This window comes from Bos taurus, chromosome 1, assembly GCF_002263795.3.
Source record: "Bos taurus isolate L1 Dominette 01449 registration number 42190680 breed Hereford chromosome 1, ARS-UCD2.0, whole genome shotgun sequence".
NCBI lineage: Eukaryota > Metazoa > Chordata > Mammalia > Artiodactyla > Bovidae > Bos > Bos taurus.
Genome location: NC_037328.1, coordinates 59,465,708 through 59,482,196, shown reverse-complemented (window position 1 = coordinate 59,482,196; position 16,489 = coordinate 59,465,708). Strand labels below are relative to the sequence as shown.

At 36.7% G+C, this 16,489-nt stretch overlaps 1 protein-coding gene across 20 annotated transcripts in view; it reads left to right on the top strand.

Moving 5' to 3' along the window:
* Positions 1 to 16,489, top strand: part of ZBTB20 (zinc finger and BTB domain containing 20) — an 862,801-nt gene that overhangs the window by 332,530 nt on the left and 513,782 nt on the right. For 16 of the 20 annotated variants that reach the window (XR_009496015.1, XM_059890161.1, XM_059890164.1 and 13 more), the window contains one exon: positions 6,341 to 6,414. The exons of the other annotated variants lie outside the window; for them this stretch is intronic. The gene's annotated coding sequence lies outside the window, so the exon portion shown is untranslated. The remainder of the gene's footprint in view (positions 1 to 6,340; positions 6,415 to 16,489) is intronic. 20 annotated transcript variants of the gene reach the window in all.

Below are 16,489 nucleotides of genomic sequence, written 5' to 3'. Positions count from 1 at the left end.
AATTTGGGTCTCATCAAAATTAAAAACTCTTGCACTTCAAAGGATTCCACTAAAAATACTGGGAGAAAATTTATGCTCTACAAATATATATCTAATAAAATATTTTTAAATTTCATAACACATATAGAATTCTTCAGTAATAAAAAAATGAACAACCCAATGAAAAAATTGGACAAAATATTTAAATATATATTTCACAAAAATATATATTAAAATGTCTAATAAACATATTAAAAAATGTTCAATGTCATTAATCTTTAAGGAAACGTAAATTAAAACTGAAGTGAGATACTATTTTACACCAACAGTTGTGGCTGTGATAAAAAGACAGGCAGGGTAACAAATACTGGTGAAGACAGAAAGAAACTGGAGCCCTCATAGGTTGCTGCTCAGAATTTAAAATGGTACAGCCTCTTTAGAAAATAACTTGATATCTTAAAAGTTAAACTTATTTTTCTGACCCAGCAATTCCACTTCTAGGAATCTCCCTAAGAAAAATGAAAACATGTCCACAGAGAGGCATATATATGCAAATGCATGTAGCAGCATTATTCATAATTGTAAAAAATTGGAAGCAATCCACATGTCCATCAACTGATGAATGGATTAACAAAATATCATATATTCATACAATGGCATACTATTCATACATAAAACAGAATAGAGTATTGCTATATGCTTTGTGCCTGTGTGTTCACTCACTCAGTTGTATCTGACTCTTTGCAAGCCCATGGACTGCAGCCTGCCAGGCTCCTCTATCCATGGAATTTTCTAGGCAAGAATACTGGCGTAAGTTGCCATTTCCTGTTTCAGGAGATCTTCAAATCCAGGGATCAAACCCCCATGTCCCATACATTGGCAGGCAGATTCTTCACCACTGTGCCACCTGGGAAGTCCCACTATATACCACAGCATGTATCAATCTGAAAAACATTATGATAAGAGAGAAAAAAAAAAGCCAAATGCAAGAAACCACATAGTGTGTGATTGCATTTATAAGAAATGGTCAGAAAATGTAAATGTTTGGAGACAGAAAGCAGATTAATTGTTGTCTGGGACTGGGAATAATAGTGGGGATTGACTGCCTAAGAACATGAAGGGTCTTTTTTGGAGTGACAAAAATGTTCTAAATTAATTGTGGTGATGATAGCTGAACTCTAAATTTACTTAAAATCATTAAATTTTACACTTACAAGGATGAATTTTATTACATAATTATACCTCAATAAACTTAAAGAAATTATGCTTATTAAAACTAAGGAAAGAGATACCTGGCAGATACTCCCTTAACCAAATGACCAAGATTAACATCCCTAGTGATAAGTCATATGGATATCCGAGACCCCATGACATGATGTTATCAGAAGAGCACTTCATTCTTTTGCATTCTTCTCTGATGCTTTTGAACTGTGGTGTTGGAGAAGACTCTTGAGAGTCCCTTGGACTGCAAGGAGATCTAACCAGTCCATTCTAAAGGAGATCAGTCCTGGGTGTTCTTTGGAAGGAGTGATGCTAAAGCTGAAACTCCAGTACTTTGGCTACCTCATGCGAAGAGTTGACTCATTGGAAAAGACTCTGATGCTGGGAGGGATTGGGGGCAGGAGGAGAAGGGGACGACAGAGGATGAGATGGCTGGATGGCATCACTGACTCGATGGACGTGAGTTTGAGTGAACTGCAGGAGTTGGTGATGGACGGGGAGGCCTGGCGTGCTGCAATTCATGGGGTCGAAAAGAGTTGGACACGACTGAGTGACTGAACTGAACTGAACTAAAACTGTAATCCCAGGCTAATTATGAGAGGTGAAGTGAAGTGAAAGTCTCTCAGTCGTGTCTGACTCTTTGCGACCCCATGGACTGTATAGTCCATGGAATTCTCCAGGCCAGAATACTGGAGTGGGTATCTCCAGTATCCCCTTCTCTAGGGTATCTTCCCAACCCATGGATCGAACCCAGGGTCTCTCCCGCATTGTGGGCAAATTCTTTACCAGCTGAGCCACAAGGGAAGCCCAATTATGAGGAAACATAAGTCAAATCCAAACTGAGGACCATTTCACAAAATATCTGACCACTGCTCTTCAAAACTATCAAGGTCCTGAAGAACAATAAAAAACTGAGAAATTGTTACAGATCAGAGGAGACTTTAGAGAAGAGCATTTTGGCAACCCATTCCAATATTCTTGCTTGGAGAATCTGAATGATGTCCTACAGTCCATAGGGTCGCAAAGAGTCAGACATGACTGAAGCGATTTAGCATGCAGAGGAGATTTAGGATAAAAGATAGCTGAATACATCTTTTTATCCATGGATCTAATTAGATGCATTTATCTAATTATCCATGGATCTTTTATCCATTAGATCCAAGGATCTAATCTAGGATACCAGGTAGATTAATTCAGGTATCCTGGATTAGATCCTTGAAAGAGACAAAATATATTAGTGGAAGAGCTGGTGACATCCGAATAAAGTCTGTAGTTTAGGTAATAGTATTGTATCAGTGTTAATTTCTTACCTTGGTTATATACAATGTTAAAGTTAAGAGAACATAGTGAAGGAAATATGAGAATTCTTTGAGCTACCTTTGCAACTTTTCCATATATGTAAAATTATTTCAAAATTAAAAGTTAAAATGTTTAAAAGAAATTTATAGATTAAAGGGGAATTGTGATTCAAATGTAATATGCAGATATTGTTCAGATCTTAATTCAAACTAGTCAGCTAGAAAAAAAAAAGTCAATCATTTGACAGAATATTTAATAACATTAAATAATTACTATTATTTTTGATGTGATATAATGGTGTGACTTTTTAAAGTCATTATTTTTTAATAATACATACTAACATATTAATGGATGGAGTAATATGACATCTGGGATTGTCTTTAAAATGATCTGGTGGAAAAAGAAGTTGGTTAGAGCATAGATGAAGTAAACACTGACCTCGGGTGATAAATACGTAGGAGTTCTTTTGGGGAGAGGGGAGTTCTGTTTTACTATACTCTCTACTCTTGCGTATGTTTGAATTTTTTCACAATAAATTTTAAGTGAAAAGGAAACAAAGACTAAGAGAAATAATCAAATATTGTCATTTGGTCTCTATGCTGACCACAGGCGAGTGTGGTCATAGAGAGGTGAGTGAGCTCGCAAAAACAATCTGAGCAGGATATAATTGGTGCTGAAGAATTGGGAGAGCATTAAGAGAACTGCCTGGATGAGCGTAGACTTCCTAAACTGGAGTGCTTTGTTGATCTTTCCTTGAAGTTCTGTGACCTGGTGATATCTAAAACCTCTACCTATGTGAGGATTTTGAAAAGTAGAGTGTAGTCAGAAGCAGCCCTTTTTTCCTAGTCAATACTAAGATCTATAGTTCTTCACCCCTCTTAAGTTTTTTATCGTCTGGGGATTTGTTTTTTGGCCTTGTGACTTAGGATGGGTTACTGTAATATAATGCATTTGCTACTTCTCTGGAAAGACATTCAGAATCTTTAACTAGTACAGAATGTACAACTCTCTTTGCTAAAGGGTGTCTGCCAAGAGAAGCATTCTTACGGGCTTTGTAATTTGCATTGATTACTGAGTTGTTTACCAGTGCATCACTGGGTGTTCACTGTATTCTATAAAGCCTGGCAAAGTTCTATCTTGATTAAAGAAGTCTGACATTGGTGGTCAATTTTAATAATAACTGAGGTTGTTCTGGATAACTTGAAAAAATTTTAACAGATTTTGGAACTTGAAATGTCAAGAGCAAGTTATTCTTATTGATGACACGTACTCCGGAAATCTAGTATTTTAAAGGTGGATTCAGTGTACAGCACTGAACTTAACAAAAACAGGAGTTGAAAAGTAGACCATAGTGCCAAAAATAAGATCCTAGTCTTAACTTCTCTGCTCCTTAATCTAATCTGGCATGCCTTCAGAATATTTTACTTTCTTGATGACCAGTCTTCCAAACAGTTTCTAACCAATACTTAACCCCACTGTATAGTAGCAGAGTTAATGATTTCTCATGAGGCTGATCTGAATAGGAACCATATTCATATCAAAGACAACTGGTCCCACTTCCAGGTCCATCTTTGGGCCAAGATACGTAGTCGCCAACAGTGAGTTGGCGACTGTATTTTTTGAGTCCTGGCGCAAAGTAAGATCCATCTGTTTTGCCCAGCCGTTTGCTTGAGTGCCACAAAATGGTCCTGTTATTAGTCTTATTTGCGGTCCTATTTAAGGTTAGGGGATAATATAAATAAACTTTAGTCCTCCTTATGATGAATGTAGCATGGGAATTAAAAGTGGTGGTGGTGGTAGTGGTAAGTGATGTTGCATCTCTATTTTCTCAATTGCTCTGTTTTCTTTGGATTGGAAAACAGACATTTAAGAATGAGTTTGTCATCTGGAAGGATAGTTGTGACCAAGTTTCCCTCAACAGGATACAAGATGTTATTTTTGAGCTTCATTACCCACACCAAGGGGGAAAAAAGAGAAAGGGAAACAATAAATAAGGAGGAAAGTGAAAGTAAGGAATAAACAGGCAGAGTCAGAGAAGGGAAAATAAAGGTCAAAGAGGAGAAAGGAATGACATGCAAAGAGGAGAATATAACTTAGTAGACTTTCTATTCATAGAAACTGCTTTATTGTTTTGAACTGAGTTCAATTCACTCAACATCTGGTGAATTAAGGAAAAGGAAATCTGACACTAAATTGAACTGCAAGTTGTCAGTTAAACAGTTTATATATAAATATGCAGTCTCGTTTCTATCGCCTTTTCTTATCTAAACTAGACAGTGAATCAGTTTCACTAACCATATGTGATTGGTGAGTAGAACAGTATCAGTTGGTGATTCAGATTTATATAGAGATGGGCAGCTCTTATATTTCTGAATCATTTATTAGGGATTATTGTTATTCGACATTATTTCTGAGCATGAGTTATTTTTGTCAGCTTCTTTTATGAATGTTTTGTTGCCTTATAAGGAAATATGTGCACTCCCCTCCTCATAGTTGTCCCTGGTGACGCCTCCATAATTTCTGTCTTTACACTGGTGCATTTTTGGTCTAATTCAGGCATGTGAGAAGCAGGCGAAAAGTTTAGTTACTCAGTGATTTTGTGTGTGTGTGTGTGGATCCATTCATGGATAGATCTAGTGAATTTGAACCAGTTTGAACGTATAACCTATGTGCATCAAATAGACACAATACACAAAATATTCTTTTATTTAATCCAAGGGAAAAAGAAAGTAGAACTCACAAGTAAGAAATAGATACATTTTCAAAAAGAGATGCAGTTTCAAGGCCGATTTATGATTATGCTCTTATATGTGGAGATGTTAAAATATTACCTTGCATTAATATGAAGATGGACATAAACATACCACATTTAGTGCTACAAATATATAAAAAATGGACGGCATGATGTAAAGTAAAAGATAATTGTGTTATCTCCTTTTTATACTAAAAATCTATATTTTTCTAAACCTGTTGTATCAATTATTTGAAGCTAAAAATAAGGATGACTTAATCCTGTCTGTTTTTTTTTAAATATTATCTTATTTATAGGTGATGTTGTATGAAAAAATAAAGGACTACAAAAATTAATACGACATTTTAAGCCCAGATAGTTATTAAATACTTTTATCTTAATGCCTGGACTCTTAATTCAAAAATTAAAAATAGATATTTTAAAAGATGCATTTATGGTTATTTAAACCAAGAGAGGTAGTTTAAACCCTGATGGTCTTCCCATGTTGCTTAAAACAGCAATGCTTCATACAATAAGCTCTATAGTGTGATGTCATCTGGAGTGCACTAAACCCTTAATGCCTTGCAATGGGCATTTGTGCTGCTAAATATGTTTCTTTGCCTCTGCTTCACCGTTTGCCCCTCAGTCATTTGAAAGCAGTGGGTCTAATGTTATTTTCCAATTTTATTTGAAGTTGTAATTTCCCTTTAATATGTGTATTCAGACTGTAGATTTTCTTCTTTATTCTCTGAAATAATATTGTATGTAATCTTGAAGCTTTGAAATTGTTTAGGAGTTGTTTTTTTTTTTAATCAGAATATAGGTAAAATTTAGAAACACTGATTTTCTAGTCATATCATTATGAAGTCCTTAACATGGAGGCATATTTTGTTTTTCAGAATTGCTTTTTTTCCTCTTTAGATCCTTTTCTTTTCATTAAAAAACTACTCTGGGAAGAGGGTTTTTTTTTTTTTCCTTAACAGAAAAAAAAAGCTACGCTTGACTGATAATGCATTGCTTTGGATGGTGAAACATTATGAAAGTTTAATTTTTAATTAAATCTGAAATACCAATTATAACTGAAAGAGATTTTAACCTGTTTCTTTTCAGACTGCCTGAAGTTACATTTAGAGACTGAAATCACTGCACCTTAAAAACAAAAGATTGAGCTGCACTGCATTCCTGTGAGTGAAAGCTTCCTCTACCTTCCTCTGTATTTTTGTGACCCACTCAAAAAGGGACAAAAATAGTGGTCACATAGTAACCAGACATGAGTAAGAAATTTGAATATCCCTGAAGAAATACATGTTTAAATGATTTCCTTCTTTAAAAAAAGAAAATTTGTAGGGCTCAATATTCAGTATGTCTTTTTTATCCAACCTAAATTGTGAATCCTTGCTCTTGGCTGGTTTGAATTGCGTTCGGGAGGGTGTCACCCACCGTGCATCAGCACAGTGACACACACCCTGTCGGGAAGGATTCTTACATTTTGGTACAAGTCTCTTTGAAAGTAACAGATTTCTAATGGAATCAAAGTAGACTCCGGTTTTCCTTTGTGATGTCATTAGAAATTTTTAGCCTTTGTGTCAGTGTAAATGGAGAGAAAGAAAGTTCATGATGACATCACAAGATTCTGTTGCCTTGAGGACTTTGGGCAAAACTAAGTAAAATGCATAATTCCCTTGTGTGCGTGTGTTCCCCATTCTGCTATGAAGCAGTCAAAATAGCACATCTTATGTCTTCCCGTGAGCTACAAGGCTGTCTCTCAGAGCCCCATTGTTCCATAAATGCATGTCAGAGTCTACCACAGTCTGGTCTACCCTTATTTAGCTGCTGTTTTGTCAATGTACTTGGAAGAACAATTAACATTTGGGATTTCAATGTCTGAATAACAGGCAGTGAATAGAACCCAAGCATATAAAAGATTCAGACGCCCAGGGTAAGAAAACAGAAGCTTATAGTTGGTGGGGGAAAAGGAAAAACACTTTAATGCCTCACTCAAAGGTTATGAAATACTACAAGGAAATTCAATGTTATCATTTTAAAAATTTTAGATAAAAATACATATTTTGGTAATAAAATCCAGCAGGTTGTGATGTCTTCCTAAGTTTCCATTTACTGTGCTATGTGGTCTTTTGCTAGAGAGTCTTAAACACTTAAACAGCATTCATCCCCTTGTTCATGCTGGAATGCCGAATGTGGGGTGTATTGCATTGTGGTTTTCAGAATGTCACGGTGCCTTTAGACAGAGTACATTAAAGGTGATTCAGATGACTTCTTCCATTTTCACTTTGGCTTACTTCACTCTTTCATTATCAACTACAGTTCTCGTATGTTTACTGTAGACATTTCTGACATTGCTTAAACATCCCTGCCTATTGTCTAAATTCTTGCTGGGTCCATTTTTTTTGGAAAGATGATGCACGGACAGAACAAGATCACCTCACTGTCAGGGTATCTGGTGAACTGGAGGGAACTTTGGCAGCTTATATTAATGTATGTTGTCCACTGAGCATAGTGCCTGGCTGATATGAATGAATAAATGATGATTATTGTTATTTTTGTCATAACTACAAGAGTCAGGAACTATGGATGGTAAGCTCTCTAAAATCAGGGTCTATTTCTTATTCATTTTTGTGATCCCCAGTGCTTGGCATAGTAATAGTAATCAAGAAATAGCTATTGTTACTAGTACAATTAGGAAATTTAAGTCAGAACTTTAGGATTTATTCATTCAAAAATTATTTATTGTGGAGATGTGTTGAATGAAGTTTTTGACAGTGAAGAAGATAATTACAAAGGAATTTGTCAAAGACAAACCTATTATTCACCATATAACATTAGACATCAGTCTCCTAGTCCGTCTCTTCTTTGACTTTATACTTCTTTCTCCTGACCAGAATGAGAAGTGCCCATTCAAACCACATCCTTTTTGTCTGTGAAGTGGGCTTCACTAGTTTTCCATCTAGTTGTGTCTTACATCTCATATACTGAAGCCGTCTCCAAAGATAAATCTACCTGACTCTAGGATGGATGGTGCTGTGTACCTGCTTGTCTATGTCGTAGATTGTGCTTCAAGAAAACGGGGCAAATGGTACAAAAGATATTGGGTCAAGAGACCAGAGATTTGGGAAGTTGCCATTAGAAACGTCTATCTTCAGTGCACTGAGAGCCAGAACCAATTTCTCAACACAGATAAGATGACAGCATTCCTTAGAACTCAGAACGATTTGACCCCTTCTAAGTTTAGCTTCCTGGTTTCTTTCTTTCTTTTTTTTTTTTGCTTGTTTTGCTTTCTTTTTAACATAAAGTTATCTGCCCCCCAACACCAATTTTAATTTATTTCTAAAAGGGGTTCCTTTATTTTTATTAAATTAGCTTCTGGTGATGCAAATGAAGGCTCTCATAAAACTTGGCCTCTGAGGCAAAGCTAAAATGATAAAATTTAAGCTTCATGAACTGTACTGTTATCATGTGGAATAATGTTTAGGGACATCAAATGACTTTATAAACACACTTCGTATTTTTTAAGATTAAAAGATTGAGGTGAAAGGGATTTAAGGGCAAAGTATCATCAAAAATTACAGGTAGAAAGTATATAAGAAATAAAAAGTCCAGTCATCTCATTTTGAAATAAGTAAATGAAGACCCAGGGTAGGGCATGCAGGTTACCCAAATGATACTGACTACCAATGCAAATCACCCTCAGACATCTAGGACTGAGAGTAGACCCAGTTTTAGACTCTGAGTGTTTGATCTTTCTTCTACACTCAGAGTCTGAGCTGTGTTTGCTGAAGAGCAAACTGTCTTAGGCTCATCTTATGAGACCCACTTAACTGCAGTGCCCTCTTCCAACTAGTCCAAAATTCATATATAAAGAGCTGCGGCTGCTGCGAAGTCGCTTCAGTCGTGTCCAACTCTGTGCAACCCCATAGACGGCAGCCCACCAGGCTTCCCCATCCCTGGGATTCTCCAGGCAAGAACACTGGAGTGGGTTGCCATTTCCTCCTCCAATCCATGAAAGTGAAAAGTGAAAGTGAAGTCTCGCAGTCGTGTCTGATTCTAGCGACCCCATGGACTGCAGCCTACCAGGCTTCTCTGTCTATGGGATTTTTCCAGGCAAAAGTACTGGAGTGGGGTGCCATTGCCTTCTCCAAAATAAAGAGCATTATGGTACATTCTGATATTATGCCTCTGGTTCTATATTGACTCACATAGAGGCAAAATTATGTCATATAGAGGCAATTAAATTTATTGACTTAATATTCTTTATGATGATTTCTGGGGCTTCCCAGGTGGCGCTAGTGGTAAAGAAACTATCTGCCAGTGCAGGAGATGTAAGAGACATGGGTTCGATCCCTAGGTTGGGAAGATCCCCTGGAGGAGAGCATGCAACCCACTCCAGTATTCTTACCTGGAAATCCCATGGACAAAGGAGTTGGTGGGCTACAGCCCATAGGTTTGCACAGAGTCAGACATGACTGAAGCAACAGCATGCATGCATGATGATTTACAAAGCAGACAGAAGGCCATTAAAAACTTCAGTAGTCTAATTGGGCTTACAGGCAAGATAAAACCGGTAATCTGAACAGAGCCATTGTGACATGGAATGCAGACTTCCCAAAAGGGTGCATCATGCATGGTGTCAGAATGTCATTGTTGCCAAGGGTCATTTCCATCAGAGAAAAGTTTTTTGGGTCTGAAAAAATTGAAATAAACTTTAATAATTTAAAATAAATTACTTGCTCTAGTAATTTATTTCAGGTTTCCTTTATTGGATTCTGACATTTAGCAATCCAAAGAGACCAATGTAGGGACTTTTTTATTATTTTACCCAGAGCTAAATCCTGGGTACATCTTAGTTTCTTTCTCAAAGGTATTTATCCTCTCCAGAATTTCCCAACTCCCACCATGAAGAAACTCAAGTCACTGTGGACAAAAAATTGGTGGCCTAAGTCTTTGTGTCCCAAACAGGAGACATTGTTCTGCCTTAAAACATGTCATGGAAGCTTTGGCATATAGAGAAGGGAAAATTAGAGAATGAGGATGCCAGAGCAAGGCCTTAGATGTAGGTACCCAACAAAGTTTCTCCTCAGACCTCTTCCCTCTGTTTTCCATAATAATGAATTAAAATTTATTCTATGCCTCTTATGAGCAATTCGGAGAAGGCAATGGCACCCCACTCCAGTACTCTTGCCTGGAAAATTCCATGGACGGAGGAGCCTGGTAGGCTGCAGTCCTTGGGGTCGCTAAGAGTTGGACACGACTGAGCAACTGAACTGAACTGAAGGAAATCAGACATTAAATAAGTAAACAAATAATTATAAAATTAAAAACTGTAGTCCATGAGAAGAGCTAATAGATATGCAAGACAAGAATGGGTGGAGAAAATCTATTATACTTTCCATTGGGTGCTCAGGAAATAATTCTTAGAGAAAGTGTCGTTTAAGTTGAGACTTTGAAAGCAGAATCAGCCAGGTGAAGAATTTGGGGTGGGGATGGAAGCTTGAGAGGGGAAAAGTTCCAGACAGAAACAGCACGGACAAAGCCCTGAGGCAAGGGCAAACTGTGAATTCGAGGAAGTAACCAGATTCCAGAGAAGCTAAAGCAGAAGGAGGAAAGGAGGAGCAAAACTGGAGGTGAGGTCAGAGAAGTAGCCAGGGTGGGAATTTGGATTTCATTCTGAATACACTGGAAAAGCACACAGTAGACATGCACAAAAAGTGAGTAGATGGATAAATAAATATTAATTGAAGAATAGCTTAAGAATAGAGCCAGATGAAGACAATTCAAAGGTACCTTGTAAGCAATAGATCTATATATTTGTTTTGAAGCCTTACTGAAAGTTTACTTCTGAATTTGAGGAGGGTTTTGGACTTTTGAAACAGAGGTCTACTAGTTCACAACATGTTCCCCATCTACATAACCAAAATAGTCTCTGACAACCTTCTAAGATAAGGTCAAGTTAATTTTATTTCCTTTCTAGTTAATGATTATTAAAATTCTGTTGCTGGTTAATGAATCTGTTATTTTTGTTTATTTTTAAGTGCCCATTCTGTAATGTAGAAATGAGTACCGAAAAAAGTGTTTTACTCTTAAAATGTATTTTTAACTGTTAAACCTTAATCTTATTTTTAATTTGAGTGTATTTAATCGTGTGCAATGTCCAGGGGCCTGGAGGCATAAAAAGCCTTGAAAATAAATCCTCATTTTCCTCATTAATACTACCTATATTATGACTGAATTTCTGGATTAGAAACAAGCCAGACTGTCTTAAAGTATGATGCATTAATATTCTGGAATGCCACTAAATCAGAAGAGAGATATTGGTTTGTTTGCAAAGTGATGGAAATTATCCCCTTTTGCAATTAAAGAAGAAATAGAGTAGAGAGAATGTGAAAATTAAACCATAGAGAACTAGGTTAAGCTCTAAAGATATGAGTACTTATCCACTGTAACTCAGTCAAAAGACACAGAATCTTAAAATATTATGTCTACAGAGAATTTTAGGAATTATTTATTCCAGTCTCCTCATTTTGGAGATGAACATAATTTAGGCCTAGAATTCCTGTTCAAGTTGTACAGTTAAACATTTAATGGCAGGGCTGGAACTCTAATTCTTAAGAGCTAGATTAACACAGCCAAACCAGCTAATCTGTGATCAAAGCACCTATTGTAACCCTTTCAAGGTCTTGGGTGGAAAAAGGAATATTAAGTATAGGAGATGAGTCTACAGACAAGTTTTAATTAATAAAAATCTGAACAATAAGTATTACTCCCAATCTGTTTACTTAATGTACCAGATGCTTTATAAAAGTTGTCTTTAATCCTCACTACCACGCTCAGCAACAACTCAGCAAACTCGGAATAATTTCCATTTTATAATGAGAATACTGAGATCCAGAAAGATTAAGTAATATCCAAGATTGCAAAGACAGTAAATCAGTTTTGTATCGATGCCAGACCTAACTGATTCAAACCCTGTGCTGTCTCCTGCTGGGTGTTTTTATCTGGTGAATTTTGTTACCACTTTAGGTCATGTGGTCACAGAGGTCACTAGTTCTCTAATAGTCCAAATGTCTAAAAGATGTTAGGAAGTTTTTTGAAAAAAGTTAGGAAGGTAAAGAAAAGACCTTTACCTTTTTCTTTAGGTAAGGTACCCTCTCTGCATAAAGCTCTTTACATTTAATTCTTAAAACGTCTCAAAATAGATGCTATAACCTTTAGTTTACATTTTTAGGACACTGAGGATCAGTGAGATTAAATTGAAGTGCCATCTTCAATTCCCCATGTTGTTGTAAAAGCCCAAGCCAGGATTCAAACATAGATTTGTCTGACCCAAGTATTTTTCCATTATTATACCCACATGCCAAGTCTGCTCTTCTCCTGGATGCTAGTCTTCTATGGTCCACATACCTCAACTCCTTATATGGCAAAGTAGAATTTAATACATAGTCTCATAGATTTCCCAAGAAAAAAGAATATGTTGAGATGATGCTTTTATAATTAAGTTATGTTATCTTGCCTGGAAATAAATACAGAGCCCCTATACATGTTTCCATCTTTGAGAAATGAAGAGCTGGGAAAGAAAAGAGAAAGTGAAAGATACTCAGTCATGTCTGACTCTTTGTGAGCCCATGGACTATACAGTCCATGGAATACTCCAAACCAGAATACTGGAGTGGGTAGCCTTTCCCTTCTCCAGAGGATCTTCCCAACCCAGGGATCAAACCAGGGTCTCCTGCATTGCAGGTGGATTCTTTACCAACTGAGCTATCAGGGCTGGGAAGATTGGTCAAATCCATGACATTAGTCTTTCATTTCCACATCATCTTGACTCACAGTGTCTCTGAGTCCAAGATCCCAGTCATATCACAGACAACGGCACTGCTGCTGCTGCTGCTGCTAAGTTGCTTCAGTTGAGTCCGACTCTTTGCGACCCCATAGACAGCAGCTAACCAGGCTCTGCCATCCCTGGGATTCTCCAGGCAAGAACACTGGAGTGGGTTGCCATTTCCTTCTCCAATGCGTGAAAGTGAAAAGGGAAAGTGAAGTTGCTCAGTCGTGTCTGACTCTTCTCGACCCCATGGACTGCAGCCTACCAGGCTCCTCCATCCATGGAATTTTCCAGGCAAGAGTACTGGAGTGGGGTGCCATTGCCTTCTCCGAGACAATGGCACTACTAACTTTGATTGTCCTTGACAACCTCTTTGTAAAGAGAAAGAAATAAAATATTGTGTTAATTAGACTAATGAGAAAAAAGTGAGGTGTACATTTTCCTTCTGAAGTCTAGCTTAATTGAAGCTTTATAAGCCTGATCAGAGATCTAGGTCAATGAAAGTGCACATCTTACTGATACTAAAAAAAAAAAAAAAAAGCAAAGTAGAAGAAACCCCAAACATAGTTATCAATTCTTACTATTATTTTGTAATGACCACTGAGGACTACATTAGAAGTGAATTCCTTGTTGAAAGTAGGAGAGAGAGAGAGAGGAAGGGAAAGAGTAAGGGAGAGAGAGGGGAAAAGAGAATATGGATGAAGAGGAAGAGGGAGATGTTGAAACATTTGAAAGATGTTGAAAGAGGGGATGTGTTGATGTCACATCCTACTGCAAACATGATCCTGATTCCTTCTGTGTCAACTTTTGCAACACCAAGTATATATAACTCGATTTCTAAGGAGGTCATTTCTATTGTTGATACACTTGAACAATTATTCTAAACCTGTCACTATAGAATAGCACCCGTGTGCATCACAAGTTTATGATAATTAAAAGCAGTGTCTGTTATAGATCTGTAGTTGTTTTTTACCCCTCTGTTTCTTGAGTTTGACTTTCATATCTTTTTATGTGAAAGCCCTTAGCAGTCCATTCAAGTCTTCTAAAATAACTCAGTGAAAAACATCCTTCCTGCTTCACAGAAAGGACTTTGTTTTTTTTACCTCATCCTTGCTCTTTTCAATATGTGGCCAGTAGCCTTAAATGAGAAAGTACATAAGTATATGTTTTGAACTGCTGGGTCTCCTCAGGAGAAAAAATATGTTTCCTACAATATTGTAATATTTTGCTAAAAATCCAATTCTGGTTCAGTGTTTTGCTCTCAAAGGAATTTTGAATGAAGAAAATGCTTTTGTAAGAAGGAGGAAGCTTATCTAATCTCTTCAAGACTGATGAGAAGCAATCAGGAGACTTGTGACTCTTTGAAACAGTAAATTTCCAGGGAATTAGGCACACGTTTCTCAAGAACAATAAAGAGTGTTACACTTCAGGTTGCAGCACATTGACTCCAAATGCACCGCTTCATGTATCCCAAATGGCAATTTGAAAACACCATTCTTTGAATCAACTGGAAAAGGAAGGAGGCCATGCTGAACTGACATTCTTTCAGGAGGTCATGAGAAATGGAATACCAAATGAAGTCATTCTTCTGGTTAGTATCAGATTCTCAGGGTTATAAATGTCTTATGATAAAATGTCTTCAGAGATATAGGAAAATAATAGTTATTGAGTATTAGATCTAGATTTTTGATGAAGTTCTTTACATATTTGCAATTGTACCAACTTAACCATATGAAATTTGCATAATCTTCACTACAATTTTACTGAACTATTCTTTGTTTATTTGAATGCTGTAGAACTTTATCAAATAATCAATAACCAATGTATGTCTAACATTTTTGTCATTGCCATTGTTGTTACTGTGTTCTCTTTTCTTCTATGAATTAGGGCTTCCAGGAATAGCTGTGAGCCTGGGTTACACATTCAATGCTACATTTGTCTTTTCTTCTTATAGAACTGGAAAGTGGGAGGGACCAACTAGATTGGTTGCTCAGATTCATCTCACCGAGAAAACTTGTCAGCAGAATTTTATTTACAGGTCCTTCTAGTAGACAGAGGAAACAGTTTACATGAAAAGCTCTCTTTTTGTAAAATAAAAACTGACTCTACCATGCTATACAAGACTCTGATTGATGACATAATACCATCCACATAATCTCTGCAGTTCCCACTAAGAAGGCAGCCAGTATAACTGAGAGGAAGGAGCGTGGGGCTGACTATCTGGAGACTTGATTCAGGCATTGTCAAACAGTTCTGTCTTAAGATCATTTTCCTTATCTGTAGGGGACACTTTTCTCTATTTTACAGATATTATGCAAAGAAGTCAAATGATATATATTAAGTATTTAGAGTTCCACAGAATAAAGATAGCTTATAAATATCATGTATTACTATCACAGTAAAAGTATTAGTAGAATTATAAATCACTCTGAGGTCTCAGGAGTAAGGTGCTTTATCTGAGCTCTTAGTGGTTAGAAATTAGTTTGTTTCTTGAGTTGCCATGTAGAGAAGTACTCTGTTGTTGCTAAGTACTATTCACACATTGGAAACAATGACTAAGAATGAATTACTAGTGATAAATTGCTTCTTTTAAAGATTTATTTTAAAGCATTCTTTATTATAAATTCTCTGAGCAGATTCTCTTCAAATTAAGAAATACTTTTAAACTGCTATATTTCTCACATTAGACTGATTTTATTTTTTGAGGGAAAGTACCATGGGTAATTTATTAATGTTCACAATCATTAAACTGGCAGCAGATAGGTATTCAGTAAGTGTTTGTTGAGTATCCAGTGTAAAAATTTAGTAAGGTTTTAGTAAAATTTGCTTTAAAAAAAGAATACAGAATTCATTAATTTGACTACATGTATACCATGTGATATATGATGATATTTAAGATTGTATGTTGTTGTTGTTCAGTCGATATATTGTGTCTGACTCTTTGCGACCTCATGGACTCTAGCACACCAGGTCCTCTGTCCTCTACTATCTCCCAGAGTCTGCTCGAATTCATGTCCATTGAGTCAGTGATGATACCCAACAATCTTATCTTCTGTCACTCCCCCTCCTTCTGCCTTCAGTCTTTCCCGGCATTAGGGTCTTTTCCAATAAACTGGCTCTTCACATCAGGTGGCCAAAGTATTAGAGCCTCAGCTTCAGCATCAGTCTTTCTAAGGAATATTCAGGGTTTATTTAATTTAGGATTGACTGGTTTGATTTCTGTACTAACCAAGGGACTCTCAAAAGTCTTCTCCAGCACCACAATTTAAAGCATCAATTCTTCAACACTCAGGCTTCTTTATGGTTCAACTCGCACATCCATACATGACTATCGGAAAAACCATAGCTTTGAATATACAGACCTTTGTTGACAAAGTCATATATTTTTTAATACTCTATCTAGGTTTGTCATGGCTTTTCTT